We start from the raw sequence: 19,800 nt of genomic DNA on the forward strand, positions 1-19,800 counted from the left end.
TTAGGTTGTTATGTGTTTGATTAATGATTTACAAATTATATGAGTAACGAGTTTAAACATATTTTTAGACACCCTTTTTTTAATTTTATTTGAACTTTAAATTGCTTAACGTAATTAATATTGTTTAATTTATTTAATTTCTATAATTTAAATACCTATGCATCAGTTAGTTTGTATTATTAAGTCTGTAGCGTGAACATTGGCAACTTTTACGTAAGAAACTAACTCGGACAATTTCTATGACGACATAGACTGATAAAAAGTAGCATTAAAAATTTAAATTCTTGTTTGAAAGATAGTACTTATTTGTGCATTAAGGCAACAATAATCGATAATTGATTTAATACTTGGCGTTTAAATTAAAAGTCCAACGTTCTGCCGACACAGTCGCTTAACAACGCTTTTTATTGTGATGTGCTCAGATTTTTAAATGTAGTTACTTTTTAAGTCTTTGGTACTAATAGAAAATAAATTTACATTCTATTTTATTTGCATTTTAACAAATTAAAAAAAAATAAACACAAATGTTAGTTAATTTTTTTTGTAGATTTTTTAATTTTGTTGACTATGGGTCATTTTCGTATAATTTTTTATTAAAAATTGGAACAACAACAAACAAAACGTATAGTTGAATATATTAAAATAGAATGGAGTTAATAAATTAAAAAAAATAAAACATTAATATTCCGACGGAAGAAAAATTATTTTTAATTTTGCAAATATCCGTGATAATCATAATGTCCATAACGTAACAATTGCAAGGTATTGTACAAAAAAACAAAATAAATATTTAGTAAAGCACATTATTGCAGTAATTTTTGTAATAATTCTTTATAAAAAAATATTTAGTGAAAAATTATAAGTTAAAATATTTAAATTTCTTCTTAATTTAAAAAAAAAATTCAGACATAATAATCAAGTTCTTAATTTGGTCCATTTTATGGCGTTTTACCGCCTAATAATATATCTTTTACATAGTCTAGAAGTTGAGTTTACTGGCTTTCAACCAGGCGGCCAAATTGGATATTCGGTGTAGAAATTTTTATCTAATTTCGATAATACAAATATTATTTAGTTAGTAACACAGCAATTATGAATCTGTTGGTACAAATTAATTATGATTAATTTTTTCGGCGTTTATTTTTATCTGCCCAGTATAATAACCGCCGCTAATTTTCAACAAGCATTGGTGGTTCAGTGGTAGAATCCTCGCCTGCCACGCGGGGGGCCCGGATTCGATTCCCGGCCAATGCAACTTTTTTATCTTTTATGAGATCAAGTTTTCAATTTATTTAAATGCGGCCGCTGAATGGTTGGCCTTATTAATATTTTTTACATTACGTATTTTGGCAAATTAAAAGAAACGATAATATTTCGTAAGGAAACTAAACTAAAAAATAATTTATTAAAAAACAAGACTGGCGCCTTGCTAGTTTTTGCTCCATTCTTAATTAATCACGTTTTTATTAGGCATAGTCAGTTTGGCAAGAGAAATTAATTAACGAAGACACTTTATTATTTACCAAGTAAACGATAGGCAAAATAACAATATAATTGTGTTTTTTCCGCAATATTGTTTTAAGATTTTATATTTGTAAATTTATGAAGTAAATGTTAAAATTTATGTAAATAATAAAAAAAGAATATAAATATCATTAATTAATTTATTTAAATTAAATAATTTAAATACCATTAAGTTATGTGTCTTTTGTTATAGCAAAATATTTACAGTGATTAACGAGTTTGTAATAAACTTTAAAATAATTTTAATTAGAATTAAACTTATTTTTACAATATTTACTACAAATAATATTAGTTAATTTTGGTAATTTAAACACTTATATGTAAATTAATTTGCATATTTAAGTCTTGTCGTAAATATTGGTAAATTATTTAATTAAAAAAAGCGCAAGGGGTTTTTATGGCGATATAAATAAAATTACACAACGTTGTCTAAAAATTTTAAACACAATCAAGAATTAACACATATCTGTGTTTAGAAACAACAACGTCAAAAAAGGCATTTGAACCGTTGACTGTTGGTTTAAAAGTTCAAAGCTCTACCAACTGAGCTAACCGGGCACGTTTGCTGTTACTGTGTGCTTTGTAGCTTGATTATAGTAACCGATTGTAAAAAAAATTTGTCACCAAATAAAAATAAATTAATTTAACATTTTAATTTTTTCAAAATCACTTAAAAATATTTAAACGATACATTTGTCATATATTTTCTGAAGTAAATGACGATGGTACTATGTCTGATAAATTGTTTTTATTTATAAATTTAAAAAGCGAAAGTTTACGTTTAAACAATTAATAATAATAATAAAAAATAAAATGTTAATAAAATTTCTTAATTTATTTAAGTTGGATAATTAAAATTTTAATACTTAAATTAATTTGCATTAGGTTGTTATGTGTTTGATTAATGATTTACAAATTATATGAGTAACGAGTTTAAACATATTTTTAGACACCCTTTTTTTAATTTTATTTGAACTTTAAATTGCTTAACGTAATTAATATTGTTTAATTTATTTAATTTCTATAATTTAAATACCTATGCATCAGTTAGTTTGTATTATTAAGTCTGTAGCGTGAACATTGGCAACTTTTACGTAAGAAACTAACTCGGACAATTTCTATGACGACATAGACTGATAAAAAGTAGCATTAAAAATTTAAATTCTTGTTTGAAAGATAGTACTTATTTGTGCATTAAGGCAACAATAATCGATAATTGATTTAATACTTGGCGTTTAAATTAAAAGTCCAACGTTCTGCCGACACAGTCACCCAACAACGCTTTTTATTGTGATGTGCTCAGATTTTTAAATGTAGTTACTTTTTAAGTCTTTGGTACTAATAGAAAATAAATTTACATTCTATTTTATTTGCATTTTAACAAATTAAAAAAAAATAAACACAAATGTTAGTTAATTTTTTTTGTAGATTTTTTAATTTTGTTGACTATGGGTCATTTTCGTATAATTTTTTATTAAAAATTGGAACAACAACAAACAAAACGTATAGTTGAATATATTAAAATAGAATGGAGTTAATAAATTAAAAAAAATAAAACATTAATATTCCGACGGAAGAAAAATTATTTTTAATTTTGCAAATATCCGTGATAATCATAATGTCCATAACGTAACAATTGCAAGGTATTGTACAAAAAAACAAAATAAATATTTAGTAAAGCACATTATTGCAGTAATTTTTGTAATAATTCTTTATAAAAAAATATTTAGTGAAAAATTATAAGTTAAAATATTTAAATTTCTTCTTAATTTAAAAAAAAAATTCAGACATAATAATCAAGTTCTTAATTTGGTCCATTTTATGGCGTTTTACCGCCTAATAATATATCTTTTACATAGTCTAGAAGTTGAGTTTACTGGCTTTCAACCAGGCGGCCAAATTGGATATTCGGTGTAGAAATTTTTATCTAATTTCGATAATACAAATATTATTTAGTTAGTAACACAGCAATTATGAATCTGTTGGTACAAATTAATTATGATTAATTTTTTCGGCGTTTATTTTTATCTGGCCAGTATAATAACCGCCGCTAATTTTCAACAAGCATTGGTGGTTCAGTGGTAGAATCCTCGCCTGCCACGCGGGGGGCCCGGGTTCGATTCCCGGCCAATGCAACTTTTTTTTCTTTTATGAGATCAAGTTTTCAATTTATTTAAATGCGGCCGCTGAATGGTTGGCCTTATTAATATTTTTTACATTACGTATTTTGGCAAATTAAAAGAAACGATAATATTTCGTAAGGAAACTAAACTAAAAAATAATTTATTAAAAAACAAGACTGGCGCCTTGCTAGTTTTTGCTCCATTCTTAATTAATCACGTTTTTATTAGGCATAGTCAGTTTGGCAAGAGAAATTAATTAACGAAGACACTTTATTATTTACCAAGTAAACGATAGGAAAAATAACAATATAATTGTGTTTTTTCCGCAATATTGTTTTAAGATTTTATATTTGTAAATTTATGAAGTAAATGTTAAAATTTATGTAAATAATAAAAAAAGAATATAAATATCATTAATTAATTTATTTAAATTAAATAATTTAAATACCATTAAGTTATGTGTCTTTTGTTATAGCAAAATATTTACAGTGATTAACGAGTTTGTAATAAACTTTAAAATAATTTTAATTAGAATTAAACTTATTTTTACAATATTTACTACAAATAATATTAGTTAATTTTGGTAATTTAAACACTTATATGTAAATTAATTTGCATATTTAAGTCTTGTCGTAAATATTGGTAAATTATTTAATTAAAAAAAGCGCAAGGGGTTTTTATGGCGATATAAATAAAATTACACAACGTTGTCTAAAAATTTTAAACACAATCAAGAATTAACACATATCTGTGTTTAGAAACAACAACGTCAAGAAAGGCATTTGAACCGTTGACTGTTGGTTTAAAAGTTCAACGCTCTACCAACTGAGCTAACCGGGCACGTTTGCTGTTACTGTGTGCTTTGTAGCTTGATTATAGTAACCGATTGTAAAAAAAATTTGTCACCAAATAAAAATAAATTAATTTAACATTTTAATTTTTTCAAAATCACTTAAAAATATTTAAACGATACATTTGTCATATATTTTCTGAAGTAAATGACGATGGTACTATGTCTGATAAATTGTTTTTATTTATAAATTTAAAAAGCGTAAGTTTACGTTTAAACAATTAATAATAATAATAAAAAATAAAATGTTAATAAAATTACTTAATTTATTTAAGTTGGATAATTAAAATTTTAATACTTAAATTAATTTGCATTAGGTTGTTATGTGTTTGATTAATGATTTACAAATTATATGAGTAACGAGTTTAAACATATTTTTAGACACCCTTTTTTTAATTTTATTTGAACTTTAAATTGCTTAACGTAATTAATATTGTTTAATTTATTTAATTTCTATAATTTAAATACCTATGCATCAGTTAGTTTGTATTATTAAGTCTGTAGCGTGAACATTGGCAACTTTTACGTAAGAAACTAACTCGGACAATTTCTATGACGACATAGACTGATAAAAAGTAGCATTAAAAATTTAAATTCTTGTTTGAAAGATAGTACTTATTTGTGCATTAAGGCAACAATAATCGATAATTGATTTAATACTTGGCGTTTAAATTAAAAGTCCAACGTTCTGCCGACACAGTCGCTTAACAACGCTTTTTATTGTGATGTGCTCAGATTTTTAAATGTAGTTACTTTTTAAGTCTTTGGTACTAATAGAAAATAAATTTACATTCTATTTTATTTGCATTTTAACAAATTAAAAAAAAATAAACACAAATGTTAGTTAATTTTTTTTGTAGATTTTTTAATTTTGTTGACTATGGGTCATTTTCGTATAATTTTTTATTAAAAATTGGAACAACAACAAACAAAACGTATAGTTGAATATATTAAAATAGAATGGAGTTAATAAATTAAAAAAAATAAAACATTAATATTCCGACGGAAGAAAAATTATTTTTAATTTTGCAAATATCCGTGATAATCATAATGTCCATAACGTAACAATTGCAAGGTATTGTACAAAAAAACAAAATAAATATTTAGTAAAGCACATTATTGCAGTAATTTTTGTAATAATTCTTTATAAAAAAATATTTAGTGAAAAATTATAAGTTAAAATATTTAAATTTCTTCTTAATTTAAAAAAAAAATTCAGACATAATAATCAAGTTCTTAATTTGGTCCATTTTATGGCGTTTTACCGCCTAATAATATATCTTTTACATAGTCTAGAAGTTGAGTTTACTGGCTTTCAACCAGGCGGCCAAATTGGATATTCGGTGTAGAAATTTTTATCTAATTTCGATAATACAAATATTATTTAGTTAGTAACACAGCAATTATGAATCTGTTGGTACAAATTAATTATGATTAATTTTTTCGGCGTTTATTTTTATCTGGCCAGTATAATAACCGCCGCTAATTTTCAACAAGCATTGGTGGTTCAGTGGTAGAATCCTCGCCTGCCACGCGGGGGGCCCGGGTTCGATTCCCGGCCAATGCAACTTTTTTTTCTTTTATGAGATCAAGTTTTCAATTTATTTAAATGCGGCCGCTGAATGGTTGGCCTTATTAATATTTTTTACATTAGGTATTTTGGCAAATTAAAAGAAACGATAATATTTCGTAAGGAAACTAAACTAAAAAATTATTTATTAAAAAACAAGACTGGCGCCTTGCTAGTTTTTGCTCCATTCTTAATTAATCACGTTTTTATTAGGCATAGTCATTTTGGCAAGAGAAATTAATTAACAAAACACTTTATTATTTACCAAGTAAACGATAGGCAAAATAACAATATAATTGTGTTTTTTCCGCAATATTGTTTTAAGATTTTATGTTTGTAAATTTATGAAGTAAATGTTAAAATTTATGTAAATAATAAAAAAAGAATATAAATATCATTAATTAATTTATTTAAATTAAATAATTTAAATACCATTAAGTTATGTGTCTTTTGTTATAGCAAAATATTTACAGTGATTAACGAGTTTGTAATAAACTTTAAAATAATTTTAATTAGAATTAAACTTATTTTTACAATATTTACTACAAATAATATTAGTTAATTTTGGTAATTTAAACACTTATATGTAAATTAATTTGCATATTTAAGTCTTGTCGTAAATATTGGTAATTTATTTAATTAAAAAAAGCGCAAGGGGTTTTTATGGCGATATAAATAAAATTACACAACGTTGTCTAAAAATTTTAAACACAATCAAGAATTAACACATATCTGTGTTTAGAAACAACAACGTCAAAAAAGGCATTTGAACCGTTGACTGTTGGTTTAAAAGTTCAACGCTCTACCAACTGAGCTAACCGGGCACGTTTGCTGTTACTGTGTGTTTTGTAGCTTGATTATAGTAAACATTTGTAAAAAAATTTTGTCACCAAATAAAAATAAATTAATTTAACATTTTAATTTTTTCAAAATCACTTAAAAATATTTAAACGATACATTTGTCATATATTTTCTGAAGTAAATGACGATGGTACTATGTCTGATAAATTGTTTTTATTTATAAATTTAAAAAGCGTAAGTTTACGTTTAAACAATTAATAATAATAATAAAAAATAAAATGTTAATAAAATTACTTAATTTATTTAAGTTGGATAATTAAAATTTTAATACTTAAATTAATTTGCATTAGGTTGTTATGTGTTTGATTAATGATTTACAAATTATATGAGTAACGAGTTTAAACATATTTTTAGACACCCTTTTTTTAATTTTATTTGAACTTTAAATTGCTTAACGTAATTAATATTGTTTAATTTATTTAATTTCTATAATTTAAATACCTATGCATCAGTTAGTTTGTATTATTAAGTCTGTAGCGTGAACATTGGCAACTTTTACGTAAGAAACTAACTCGGACAATTTCTATGACGACATAGACTGATAAAAAGTAGCATTAAAAATTTAAATTCTTGTTTGAAAGATAGTACTTATTTGTGCATTAAGGCAACAATAATCGATAATTGATTTAATACTTGGCGTTTAAATTAAAAGTCCAACGTTCTGCCGACACAGTCACCCAACAACGCTTTTTATTGTGATGTGCTCAGATTTTTAAATGTAGTTACTTTTTAAGTCTTTGGTACTAATAGAAAATAAATTTACATTCTATTTTATTTGCATTTTAACAAATTAAAAAAAAATAAACACAAATGTTAGTTAATTTTTTTTGTAGATTTTTTAATTTTGTTGACTATGGGTCATTTTCGTATAATTTTTTATTAAAAATTGGAACAACAACAAACAAAACGTATAGTTAAATATATTAAAATAGAATGGAGTTAATAAATTAAAAAAAATAAAACATTAATATTCCGACGGAAGAAAAATTATTTTTAATTTTGCAAATATCCGTGATAATCATAATGTCCATAACGTAACAATTGCAAGGTATTGTACAAAAAAACAAAATAAATATTTAGTAAAGCACATTATTGCAGTAATTTTTGTAATAATTCTTTATAAAAAAATATTTAGTGAAAAATTATAAGTTAAAATATTTAAATTTCTTCTTAATTTAAAAAAAAAATTCAGACATAATAATCAAGTTCTTAATTTGGTCCATTTTATGGCGTTTTACCGCCTAATAATATATCTTTTACATAGTCTAGAAGTTGAGTTTACTGGCTTTCAACCAGGCGGCCAAATTGGATATTCGGTGTAGAAATTTTTATCTAATTTCGATAATACAAATATTATTTAGTTAGTAACACAGCAATTATGAATCTGTTGGTACAAATTAATTATGATTAATTTTTTCGGCGTTTATTTTTATCTGGCCAGTATAATAACCGCCGCTAATTTTCAACAAGCATTGGTGGTTCAGTGGTAGAATCCTCGCCTGCCACGCGGGGGGCCCGGGTTCGATTCCCGGCCAATGCAACTTTTTTTTCTTTTATGAGATCAAGTTTTCAATTTATTTAAATGCGGCCGCTGAATGGTTGGCCTTATTAATATTTTTTACATTACGTATTTTGGCAAATTAAAAGAAACGATAATATTTCGTAAGGAAACTAAACTAAAAAATAATTTATTAAAAAACAAGACTGGCGCCTTGCTAGTTTTTGCTCCATTCTTAATTAATCACGTTTTTATTAGGCATAGTCAGTTTGGCAAGAGAAATTAATTAACGAAGACACTTTATTATTTACCAAGTAAACGATAGGAAAAATAACAATATAATTGTGTTTTTTCCGCAATATTGTTTTAAGATTTTATATTTGTAAATTTATGAAGTAAATGTTAAAATTTATGTAAATAATAAAAAAAGAATATAAATATCATTAATTAATTTATTTAAATTAAATAATTTAAATACCATTAAGTTATGTGTCTTTTGTTATAGCAAAATATTTACAGTGATTAACGAGTTTGTAATAAACTTTAAAATAATTTTAATTAGAATTAAACTTATTTTTACAATATTTACTACAAATAATATTAGTTAATTTTGGTAATTTAAACACTTATATGTAAATTAATTTGCATATTTAAGTCTTGTCGTAAATATTGGTAAATTATTTAATTAAAAAAAGCGCAAGGGGTTTTTATGGCGATATAAATAAAATTACACAACGTTGTCTAAAAATTTTAAACACAATCAAGAATTAACACATATCTGTGTTTAGAAACAACAACGTCAAGAAAGGCATTTGAACCGTTGACTGTTGGTTTAAAAGTTCAACGCTCTACCAACTGAGCTAACCGGGCACGTTTGCTGTTACTGTGTGTTTTGTAGCTTGATTATAGTAAACATTTGTAAAAAAATTTTGTCACCAAATAAAAATAAATTAATTTAACATTTTAATTTTTTCAAAATCACTTAAAAATATTTAAACGATACATTTGTCATATATTTTCTGAAGTAAATGACGATGGTACTATGTCTGATAAATTGTTTTTATTTATAAATTTAAAAAGCGTAAGTTTACGTTTAAACAATTAATAATAATAATAAAAAATAAAATGTTAATAAAATTACTTAATTTATTTAAGTTGGATAATTAAAATTTTAATACTTAAATTAATTTGCATTAGGTTGTTATGTGTTTGATTAATGATTTACAAATTATATGAGTAACGAGTTTAAACATATTTTTAGACACCCTTTTTTTAATTTTATTTGAACTTTAAATTGCTTAACGTAATTAATATTGTTTAATTTATTTAATTTCTATAATTTAAATACCTATGCATCAGTTAGTTTGTATTATTAAGTCTGTAGCGTGAACATTGGCAACTTTTACGTAAGAAACTAACTCGGACAATTTCTATGACGACATAGACTGATAAAAAGTAGCATTAAAAATTTAAATTCTTGTTTGAAAGATAGTACTTATTTGTGCATTAAGGCAACAATAATCGATAATTGATTTAATACTTGGCGTTTAAATTAAAAGTCCAACGTTCTGCCGACACAGTCACCCAACAACGCTTTTTATTGTGATGTGCTCAGATTTTTAAATGTAGTTACTTTTTAAGTCTTTGGTACTAATAGAAAATAAATTTACATTCTATTTTATTTGCATTTTAACAAATTAAAAAAAAATAAACACAAATGTTAGTTAATTTTTTTTGTAGATTTTTTAATTTTGTTGACTATGGGTCATTTTCGTATAATTTTTTATTAAAAATTGGAACAACAACAAACAAAACGTATAGTTGAATATATTAAAATAGAATGGAGTTAATAAATTAAAAAAAATAAAACATTAATATTCCGACGGAAGAAAAATTATTTTTAATTTTGCAAATATCCGTGATAATCATAATGTCCATAACGTAACAATTGCAAGGTATTGTACAAAAAAACAAAATAAATATTTAGTAAAGCACATTATTGCAGTAATTTTTGTAATAATTCTTTATAAAAAAATATTTAGTGAAAAATTATAAGTTAAAATATTTAAATTTCTTCTTAATTTAAAAAAAAAATTCAGACATAATAATCAAGTTCTTAATTTGGTCCATTTTATGGCGTTTTACCGCCTAATAATATATCTTTTACATAGTCTAGAAGTTGAGTTTACTGGCTTTCAACCAGGCGGCCAAATTGGATATTCGGTGTAGAAATTTTTATCTAATTTCGATAATACAAATATTATTTAGTTAGTAACACAGCAATTATGAATCTGTTGGTACAAATTAATTATGATTAATTTTTTCGGCGTTTATTTTTATCTGGCCAGTATAATAACCGCCGCTAATTTTCAACAAGCATTGGTGGTTCAGTGGTAGAATCCTCGCCTGCCAAGCGGGGGGCCCGGGTTCGATTCCCGGCCAATGCAACTTTTTTTTCTTTTATGAGATCAAGTTTTCAATTTATTTAAATGCGGCCGCTGAATGGTTGGCCTTATTAATATTTTTTACATTACGTATTTTGGCAAATTAAAAGAAACGATAATATTTCGTAAGGAAACTAAACTAAAAAATTATTTATTAAAAAACAAGACTGGCGCCTTGCTAGTTTTTGCTCCATTCTTAATTAATCACGTTTTTATTAGGCATAGTCATTTTGGCAAGAGAAATTAATTAACAAAACACTTTATTATTTACCAAGTAAACGATAGGCAAAATAACAATATAATTGTGTTTTTTCCGCAATATTGTTTTAAGATTTTATGTTTGTAAATTTATGAAGTAAATGTTAAAATTTATGTAAATAATAAAAAAAGAATATAAATATCATTAATTAATTTATTTAAATTAAATAATTTAAATACCATTAAGTTATGTGTCTTTTGTTATAGCAAAATATTTACAGTGATTAACGAGTTTGTAATAAACTTTAAAATAATTTTAATTAGAATTAAACTTATTTTTACAATATTTACTACAAATAATATTAGTTAATTTTGGTAATTTAAACACTTATATGTAAATTAATTTGCATATTTAAGTCTTGTCGTAAATATTGGTAATTTATTTAATTAAAAAAAGCGTTATGGCGATATAAATAAAATTACACAACGTTGTCTAAAAATTTTAAACACAATCAAGAATTAACACATATCTGTGTTTAGAAACAACAACGTCAAAAAAGGCATTTGAACCGTTGACTGTTGGTTTAAAAGTTCAAAGCTCTACCAACTGAGCTAACCGGGCACGTTTGCTGTTACTGTGTGTTTTGTAGCTTGATTATAGTAAACATTTGTAAAAAAATTTTGTCACCAAATAAAAATAAATTAATTTAACATTTTAATTTTTTCAAAATCACTTAAAAATATTTAAACGATACATTTGTCATATATTTTCTGAAGTAAATGACGATGGTACTATGTCTGATAAATTGTTTTTATTTATAAATTTAAAAAGCGTAAGTTTACGTTTAAACAATTAATAATAATAATAAAAAATAAAATGTTAATAAAATTTCTTAATTTATTTAAGTTGGATAATTAAAATTTTAATACTTAAATTAATTTGCATTAGGTTGTTATGTGTTTGATTAATGATTTACAAATTATATGAGTAACGAGTTTAAACATATTTTTAGACACCCTTTTTTTAATTTTATTTGAACTTTAAATTGCTTAACGTAATTAATATTGTTTAATTTATTTAATTTCTATAATTTAAATACCTATGCATCAGTTAGTTTGTATTATTAAGTCTGTAGCGTGAACATTGGCAACTTTTACGTAAGAAACTAACTCGGACAATTTCTATGACGACATAGACTGATAAAAAGTAGCATTAAAAATTTAAATTCTTGTTTGAAAGATAGTACTTATTTGTGCATTAAGGCAACAATAATCGATAATTGATTTAATACTTGGCGTTTAAATTAAAAGTCCAACGTTCTGCCGACACAGTCGCTTAACAACGCTTTTTATTGTGATGTGCTCAGATTTTTAAATGTAGTTACTTTTTAAGTCTTTGGTACTAATAGAAAATAAATTTACATTCTATTTTATTTGCATTTTAACAAATTAAAAAAAAATAAACACAAATGTTAGTTAATTTTTTTTGTAGATTTTTTAATTTTGTTGACTATGGGTCATTTTCGTATAATTTTTTATTAAAAATTGGAACAACAACAAACAAAACGTATAGTTGAATATATTAAAATAGAATGGAGTTAATAAATTAAAAAAAATAAAACATTAATATTCCGACGGAAGAAAAATTATTTTTAATTTTGCAAATATCCGTGATAATCATAATGTCCATAACGTAACAATTGCAAGGTATTGTACAAAAAAACAAAATAAATATTTAGTAAAGCACATTATTGCAGTAATTTTTGTAATAATTCTTTATAAAAAAATATTTAGTGAAAAATTATAAGTTAAAATATTTAAATTTCTTCTTAATTTAAAAAAAAAATTCAGACATAATAATCAAGTTCTTAATTTGGTCCATTTTATGGCGTTTTACCGCCTAATAATATATCTTTTACATAGTCTAGAAGTTGAGTTTACTGGCTTTCAACCAGGCGGCCAAATTGGATATTCGGTGTAGAAATTTTTATCTAATTTCGATAATACAAATATTATTTAGTTAGTAACACAGCAATTATGAATCTGTTGGTACAAATTAATTATGATTAATTTTTTCGGCGTTTATTTTTATCTGCCCAGTATAATAACCGCCGCTAATTTTCAACAAGCATTGGTGGTTCAGTGGTAGAATCCTCGCCTGCCACGCGGGGGGCCCGGATTCGATTCCCGGTCAATGCAACTTTTTTATCTTTTATGAGATCAAGTTTTCAATTTATTTAAATGCGGCCGCTGAATGGTTGGCCTTATTAATATTTTTTACATTACGTATTTTGGCAAATTAAAAGAAACGATAATATTTCGTAAGGAAACTAAACTAAAAAATAATTTATTAAAAAACAAGACTGGCGCCTTGCTAGTTTTTGCTCCATTCTTAATTAATCACGTTTTTATTAGGCATAGTCAGTTTGGCAAGAGAAATTAATTAACGAAGACACTTTATTATTTACCAAGTAAACGATAGGCAAAATAACAATATAATTGTGTTTTTTCCGCAATATTGTTTTAAGATTTTATATTTGTAAATTTATGAAGTAAATGTTAAAATTTATGTAAATAATAAAAAAAGAATATAAATATCATTAATTAATTTATTTAAATTAAATAATTTAAATACCATTAAGTTATGTGTCTTTTGTTATAGCAAAATATTTACAGTGATTAACGAGTTTGTAATAAACTTTAAAATAATTTTAATTAGAATTAAACTTATTTTTACAATATTTACTACAAATAATATTAGTTAATTTTGGTAATTTAAACACTTATATGTAAATTAATTTGCATATTTAAGTCTTGTCGTAAATATTGGTAAATTATTTAATTAAAAAAAGCGCAAGGGGTTTTTATGGCGATATAAATAAAATTACACAACGTTGTCTAAAAATTTTAAACACAATCAAGAATTAACACATATCTGTGTTTAGAAACAACAACGTCAAGAAAGGCATTTGAACCGTTGACTGTTGGTTTAAAAGTTCAAAGCTCTACCAACTGAGCTAACCGGGCACGTTTGCTGTTACTGTGTGCTTTGTAGCTTGATTATAGTAACCGATTGTAAAAAAATTTTGTCACCAAATAAAAATAAATTAATTTAACATTTTAATTTTTTCAAAATCACTTAAAAATATTTAAACGATACATTTGTCATATATTTTCTGAAGTAAATGACGATGGTACTATGTCTGATAAATTGTTTTTATTTATAAATTTAAAAAGCGAAAGTTTACGTTTAAACAATTAATAATAATAATAAAAAATAAAATGTTAATAAAATTTCTTAATTTATTTAAGTTGGATAATTAAAATTTTAATACTTAAATTAATTTGCATTAGGTTGTTATGTGTTTGATTAATGATTTACAAATTATATGAGTAACGAGTTTAAACATATTTTTAGACACCCTTTTTTTAATTTTATTTGAACTTTAAATTGCTTAACGTAATTAATATTGTTTAATTTATTTAATTTCTATAATTTAAATACCTATGCATCAGTTAGTTTGTATTATTAAGTCTGTAGCGTGAACATTGGCAACTTTTACGTAAGAAACTAACTCGGACAATTTCTATGACGACATAGACTGATAAAAAGTAGCATTAAAAATTTAAATTCTTGTTTGAAAGATAGTACTTATTTGTGCATTAAGGCAACAATAATCGATAATTGATTTAATACTTGGCGTTTAAATTAAAAGTCCAACGTTCTGCCGACACAGTCGCTTAACAACGCTTTTTATTGTGATGTGCTCAGATTTTTAAATGTAGTTACTTTTTAAGTCTTTGGTACTAATAGAAAATAAATTTACATTCTATTTTATTTGCATTTTAACAAATTAAAAAAAAATAAACACAAATGTTAGTTAATTTTTTTTGTAGATTTTTTAATTTTGTTGACTATGGGTCATTTTCGTATAATTTTTTATTAAAAATTGGAACAACAACAAACAAAACGTATAGTTGAATATATTAAAATAGAATGGAGTTAATAAATTAAAAAAAATAAAACATTAATATTCCGACGGAAGAAAAATTATTTTTAATTTTGCAAATATCCGTGATAATCATAATGTCCATAACGTAACAATTGCAAGGTATTGTACAAAAAAACAAAATAAATATTTAGTAAAGCACATTATTGCAGTAATTTTTGTAATAATTCTTTATAAAAAAATATTTAGTGAAAAATTATAAGTTAAAATATTTAAATTTCTTCTTAATTTAAAAAAAAAATTCAGACATAATAATCAAGTTCTTAATTTGGTCCATTTTATGGCGTTTTACCGCCTAATAATATATCTTTTACATAGTCTAGAAGTTGAGTTTACTGGCTTTCAACCAGGCGGCCAAATTGGATATTCGGTGTAGAAATTTTTATCTAATTTCGATAATACAAATATTATTTAGTTAGTAACACAGCAATTATGAATCTGTTGGTACAAATTAATTATGATTAATTTTTTCGGCGTTTATTTTTATCTGCCCAGTATAATAACCGCCGCTAATTTTCAACAAGCATTGGTGGTTCAGTGGTAGAATCCTCGCCTGCCACGCGGGGGGCCCGGATTCGATTCCCGGCCAATGCAACTTTTTTATCTTTTATGAGATCAAGTTTTCAATTTATTTAAATGCGGCCGCTGAATGGTTGGCCTTATTAATATTTTTTACATTACGTATTTTGGCAAATTAAAAGAAACGATAATATTTCGTAAGGAAACTAAACTAAAAAATAATTTATTAAAAAACAAGACTGGCGCCTTGCTAGTTTTTGCTCCATTCTTAATTAATCACGTTTTTATTAGGCATAGTCAGTTTGGCAAGAGAAATTAATTAACGAAGACACTTTATTATTTACCAAGTAAACGATAGGCAAAATAACAATATAATTGTGTTTTTTCCGCAATATTGTTTTAAGATTTTATATTTGTAAATTTATGAAGTAAATGTTAAAATTTATGTAAATAATAAAAAAAGAATATAAATATCATTAATTAATTTATTTAAATTAAATAATTTAAATACCATTAAGTTATGTGTCTTTTGTTATAGCAAAATATTTACAGTGATTAACGAGTTTGTAATAAACTTTAAAATAATTTTAATTAGAATTAAACTTATTTTTACAATATTTACTACAAATAATATTAGTTAATTTTGGTAATTTAAACACTTATATGTAAATTAATTTGCATATTTAAGTCTTGTCGTAAATATTGGTAAATTATTTAATTAAAAAAAGCGCAAGGGGTTTTTATGGCGATATAAATAAAATTACACAACGTTGTCTAAAAATTTTAAACACAATCAAGAATTAACACATATCTGTGTTTAGAAACAACAACGTCAAAAAAGGCATTTGAACCGTTGACTGTTGGTTTAAAAGTTCAAAGCTCTACCAACTGAGCTAACCGGGCACGTTTGCTGTTACTGTGTGCTTTGTAGCTTGATTATAGTAACCGATTGTAAAAAAAATTTGTCACCAAATAAAAATAAATTAATTTAACATTTTAATTTTTTCAAAATCACTTAAAAATATTTAAACGATACATTTGTCATATATTTTCTGAAGTAAATGACGATGGTACTATGTCTGATAAATTGTTTTTATTTATAAATTTAAAAAGCGAAAGTTTACGTTTAAACAATTAATAATAATAATAAAAAATAAAATGTTAATAAAATTTCTTAATTTATTTAAGTTGGATAATTAAAATTTTAATACTTAAATTAATTTGCATTAGGTTGTTATGTGTTTGATTAATGATTTACAAATTATATGAGTAACGAGTTTAAACATATTTTTAGACACCCTTTTTTTAATTTTATTTGAACTTTAAATTGCTTAACGTAATTAATATTGTTTAATTTATTTAATTTCTATAATTTAAATACCTATGCATCAGTTAGTTTGTATTATTAAGTCTGTAGCGTGAACATTGGCAACTTTTACGTAAGAAACTAACTCGGACAATTTCTATGACGACATAGACTGATAAAAAGTAGCATTAAAAATTTAAATTCTTGTTTGAAAGATAGTACTTATTTGTGCATTAAGGCAACAATAATCGATAATTGATTTAATACTTGGCGTTTAAATTAAAAGTCCAACGTTCTGCCGACACAGTCACCCAACAACGCTTTTTATTGTGATGTGCTCAGATTTTTAAATGTAGTTACTTTTTAAGTCTTTGGTACTAATAGAAAATAAATTTACATTCTATTTTATTTGCATTTTAACAAATTAAAAAAAAATAAACACAAATGTTAGTTAATTTTTTTTGTAGATTTTTTAATTTTGTTGACTATGGGTCATTTTCGTATAATTTTTTATTAAAAATTGGAACAACAACAAACAAAACGTATAGTTGAATATATTAAAATAGAATGGAGTTAATAAATTAAAAAAAATAAAACATTAATATTCCGACGGAAGAAAAATTATTTTTAATTTTGCAAATATCCGTGATAATCATAATGTCCATAACGTAACAATTGCAAGGTATTGTACAAAAAAACAAAATAAATATTTAGTAAAGCACATTATTGCAGTAATTTTTGTAATAATTCTTTATAAAAAAATATTTAGTGAAAAATTATAAGTTAAAATATTTAAATTTCTTCTTAATTTAAAAAAAAAATTCAGACATAATAATCAAGTTCTTAATTTGGTCCATTTTATGGCGTTTTACCGCCTAATAATATATCTTTTACATAGTCTAGAAGTTGAGTTTACTGGCTTTCAACCAGGCGGCCAAATTGGATATTCGGTGTAGAAATTTTTATCTAATTTCGATAATACAAATATTATTTAGTTAGTAACACAGCAATTATGAATCTGTTGGTACAAATTAATTATGATTAATTTTTTCGGCGTTTATTTTTATCTGGCCAGTATAATAACCGCCGCTAATTTTCAACAAGCATTGGTGGTTCAGTGGTAGAATCCTCGCCTGCCACGCGGGGGGCCCGGGTTCGATTCCCGGCCAATGCAACTTTTTTTTCTTTTATGAGATCAAGTTTTCAATTTATTTAAATGCGGCCGCTGAATGGTTGGCCTTATTAATATTTTTTACATTACGTATTTTGGCAAATTAAAAGAAACGATAATATTTCGTAAGGAAACTAAACTAAAAAATAATTTATTAAAAAACAAGACTGGCGCCTTGCTAGTTTTTGCTCCATTCTTAATTAATCACGTTTTTATTAGGCATAGTCAGTTTGGCAAGAGAAATTAATTAACGAAGACACTTTATTATTTACCAAGTAAACGATAGGAAAAATAACAATATAATTGTGTTTTTTCCGCAATATTGTTTTAAGATTTTATATTTGTAAATTTATGAAGTAAATGTTAAAATTTATGTAAATAATAAAAAAAGAATATAAATATCATTAATTAATTTATTTAAATTAAATAATTTAAATACCATTAAGTTATGTGTCTTTTGTTATAGCAAAATATTTACAGTGATTAACGAGTTTGTAATAAACTTTAAAATAATTTTAATTAGAATTAAACTTATTTTTACAATATTTACTACAAATAATATTAGTTAATTTTGGTAATTTAAACACTTATATGTAAATTAATTTGCATATTTAAGTCTTGTCGTAAATATTGGTAAATTATTTAATTAAAAAAAGCGCAAGGGGTTTTTATGGCGATATAAATAAAATTACACAACGTTGTCTAAAAATTTTAAACACAATCAAGAATTAACACATATCTGTGTTTAGAAACAACAACGTCAAGAAAGGCATTTGAACCGTTGACTGTTGGTTTAAAAGTTCAACGCTCTACCAACTGAGCTAACCGGGCACGTTTGCTGTTACTGTGTGCTTTGTAGCTTGATTATAGTAACCGATTGTAAAAAAAATTTGTCACCAAATAAAAATAAATTAATTTAACATTTTAATTTTTTCAAAATCACTTAAAAATATTTAAACGATACATTTGTCATATATTTTCTGAAGTAAATGACGATGGTACTATGTCTGATAAATTGTTTTTATTTATAAATTTAAAAAGCGTAAGTTTACGTTTAAACAATTAATAATAATAATAAAAAATAAAATGTTAATAAAATTACTTAATTTATTTAAGTTGGATAATTAAAATTTTAATACTTAAATTAATTTGCATTAGGTTGTTATGTGTTTGATTAATGATTTACAAATTATATGAGTAACGAGTTTAAACATATTTTTAGACACCCTTTTTTTAATTTTATTTGAACTTTAAATTGCTTAACGTAATTAATATTGTTTAATTTATTTAATTTCTATAATTTAAATACCTATGCATCAGTTAGTTTGTATTATTAAGTCTGTAGCGTGAACATTGGCAACTTTTACGTAAGAAACTAACTCGGACAATTTCTATGACGACATAGACTGATAAAAAGTAGCATTAAAAATTTAAATTCTTGTTTGAAAGATAGTACTTATTTGTGCATTAAGGCAACAATAATCGATAATTGATTTAATACTTGGCGTTTAAATTAAAAGTCCAACGTTCTGCCGACACAGTCGCTTAACAACGCTTTTTATTGTGATGTGCTCAGATTTTTAAATGTAGTTACTTTTTAAGTCTTTGGTACTAATAGAAAATAAATTTACATTCTATTTTATTTGCATTTTAACAAATTAAAAAAAAATAAACACAAATGTTAGTTAATTTTTTTTGTAGATTTTTTAATTTTGTTGACTATGGG

At 24.4% G+C, this 19,800-nt stretch overlaps 8 non-coding genes across 8 annotated transcripts; all 8 read left to right on the plus strand.

Moving 5' to 3' along the window:
* The first annotated feature begins 1,183 nt into the window (after window positions 1–1,183).
* Trnag-gcc (transfer RNA glycine (anticodon GCC)) lies at window positions 1,184–1,254 on the plus strand. Its single transcript has one exon. It is a non-coding gene; the product is annotated as a tRNA-Gly (tRNA).
* Window positions 1,255–3,588: 2,334 nt separating this feature from the next.
* On the plus strand, window positions 3,589–3,659 carry Trnag-gcc (transfer RNA glycine (anticodon GCC)). The gene has a single exon. It is a non-coding gene; the product is annotated as a tRNA-Gly (tRNA).
* Window positions 3,660–5,993: 2,334 nt separating this feature from the next.
* On the plus strand, window positions 5,994–6,064 carry Trnag-gcc (transfer RNA glycine (anticodon GCC)). Its single transcript has one exon. It is a non-coding gene; the product is annotated as a tRNA-Gly (tRNA).
* A 2,333-nt stretch (window positions 6,065–8,397) lies between these two features.
* Trnag-gcc (transfer RNA glycine (anticodon GCC)) lies at window positions 8,398–8,468 on the plus strand. Its single transcript has one exon. It is a non-coding gene; the product is annotated as a tRNA-Gly (tRNA).
* A 2,334-nt stretch (window positions 8,469–10,802) lies between these two features.
* Trnag-gcc (transfer RNA glycine (anticodon GCC)) lies at window positions 10,803–10,873 on the plus strand. Its single transcript has one exon. It is a non-coding gene; the product is annotated as a tRNA-Gly (tRNA).
* Window positions 10,874–13,196: 2,323 nt separating this feature from the next.
* Trnag-gcc (transfer RNA glycine (anticodon GCC)) lies at window positions 13,197–13,267 on the plus strand. Its single transcript has one exon. It is a non-coding gene; the product is annotated as a tRNA-Gly (tRNA).
* A 2,334-nt stretch (window positions 13,268–15,601) lies between these two features.
* Window positions 15,602–15,672, plus strand: Trnag-gcc (transfer RNA glycine (anticodon GCC)). Its single transcript has one exon. It is a non-coding gene; the product is annotated as a tRNA-Gly (tRNA).
* A 2,334-nt stretch (window positions 15,673–18,006) lies between these two features.
* Trnag-gcc (transfer RNA glycine (anticodon GCC)) lies at window positions 18,007–18,077 on the plus strand. Its single transcript has one exon. It is a non-coding gene; the product is annotated as a tRNA-Gly (tRNA).
* Window positions 18,078–19,800: the final 1,723 nt, after the last annotated feature.

The sequence above is a fragment of the Corella eumyota genome, chromosome 7, assembly GCF_963082875.1.
Source record: "Corella eumyota chromosome 7, kaCorEumy4.1, whole genome shotgun sequence".
NCBI classification, from domain to species: Eukaryota; Metazoa; Chordata; class Ascidiacea; order Phlebobranchia; family Corellidae; genus Corella; species Corella eumyota.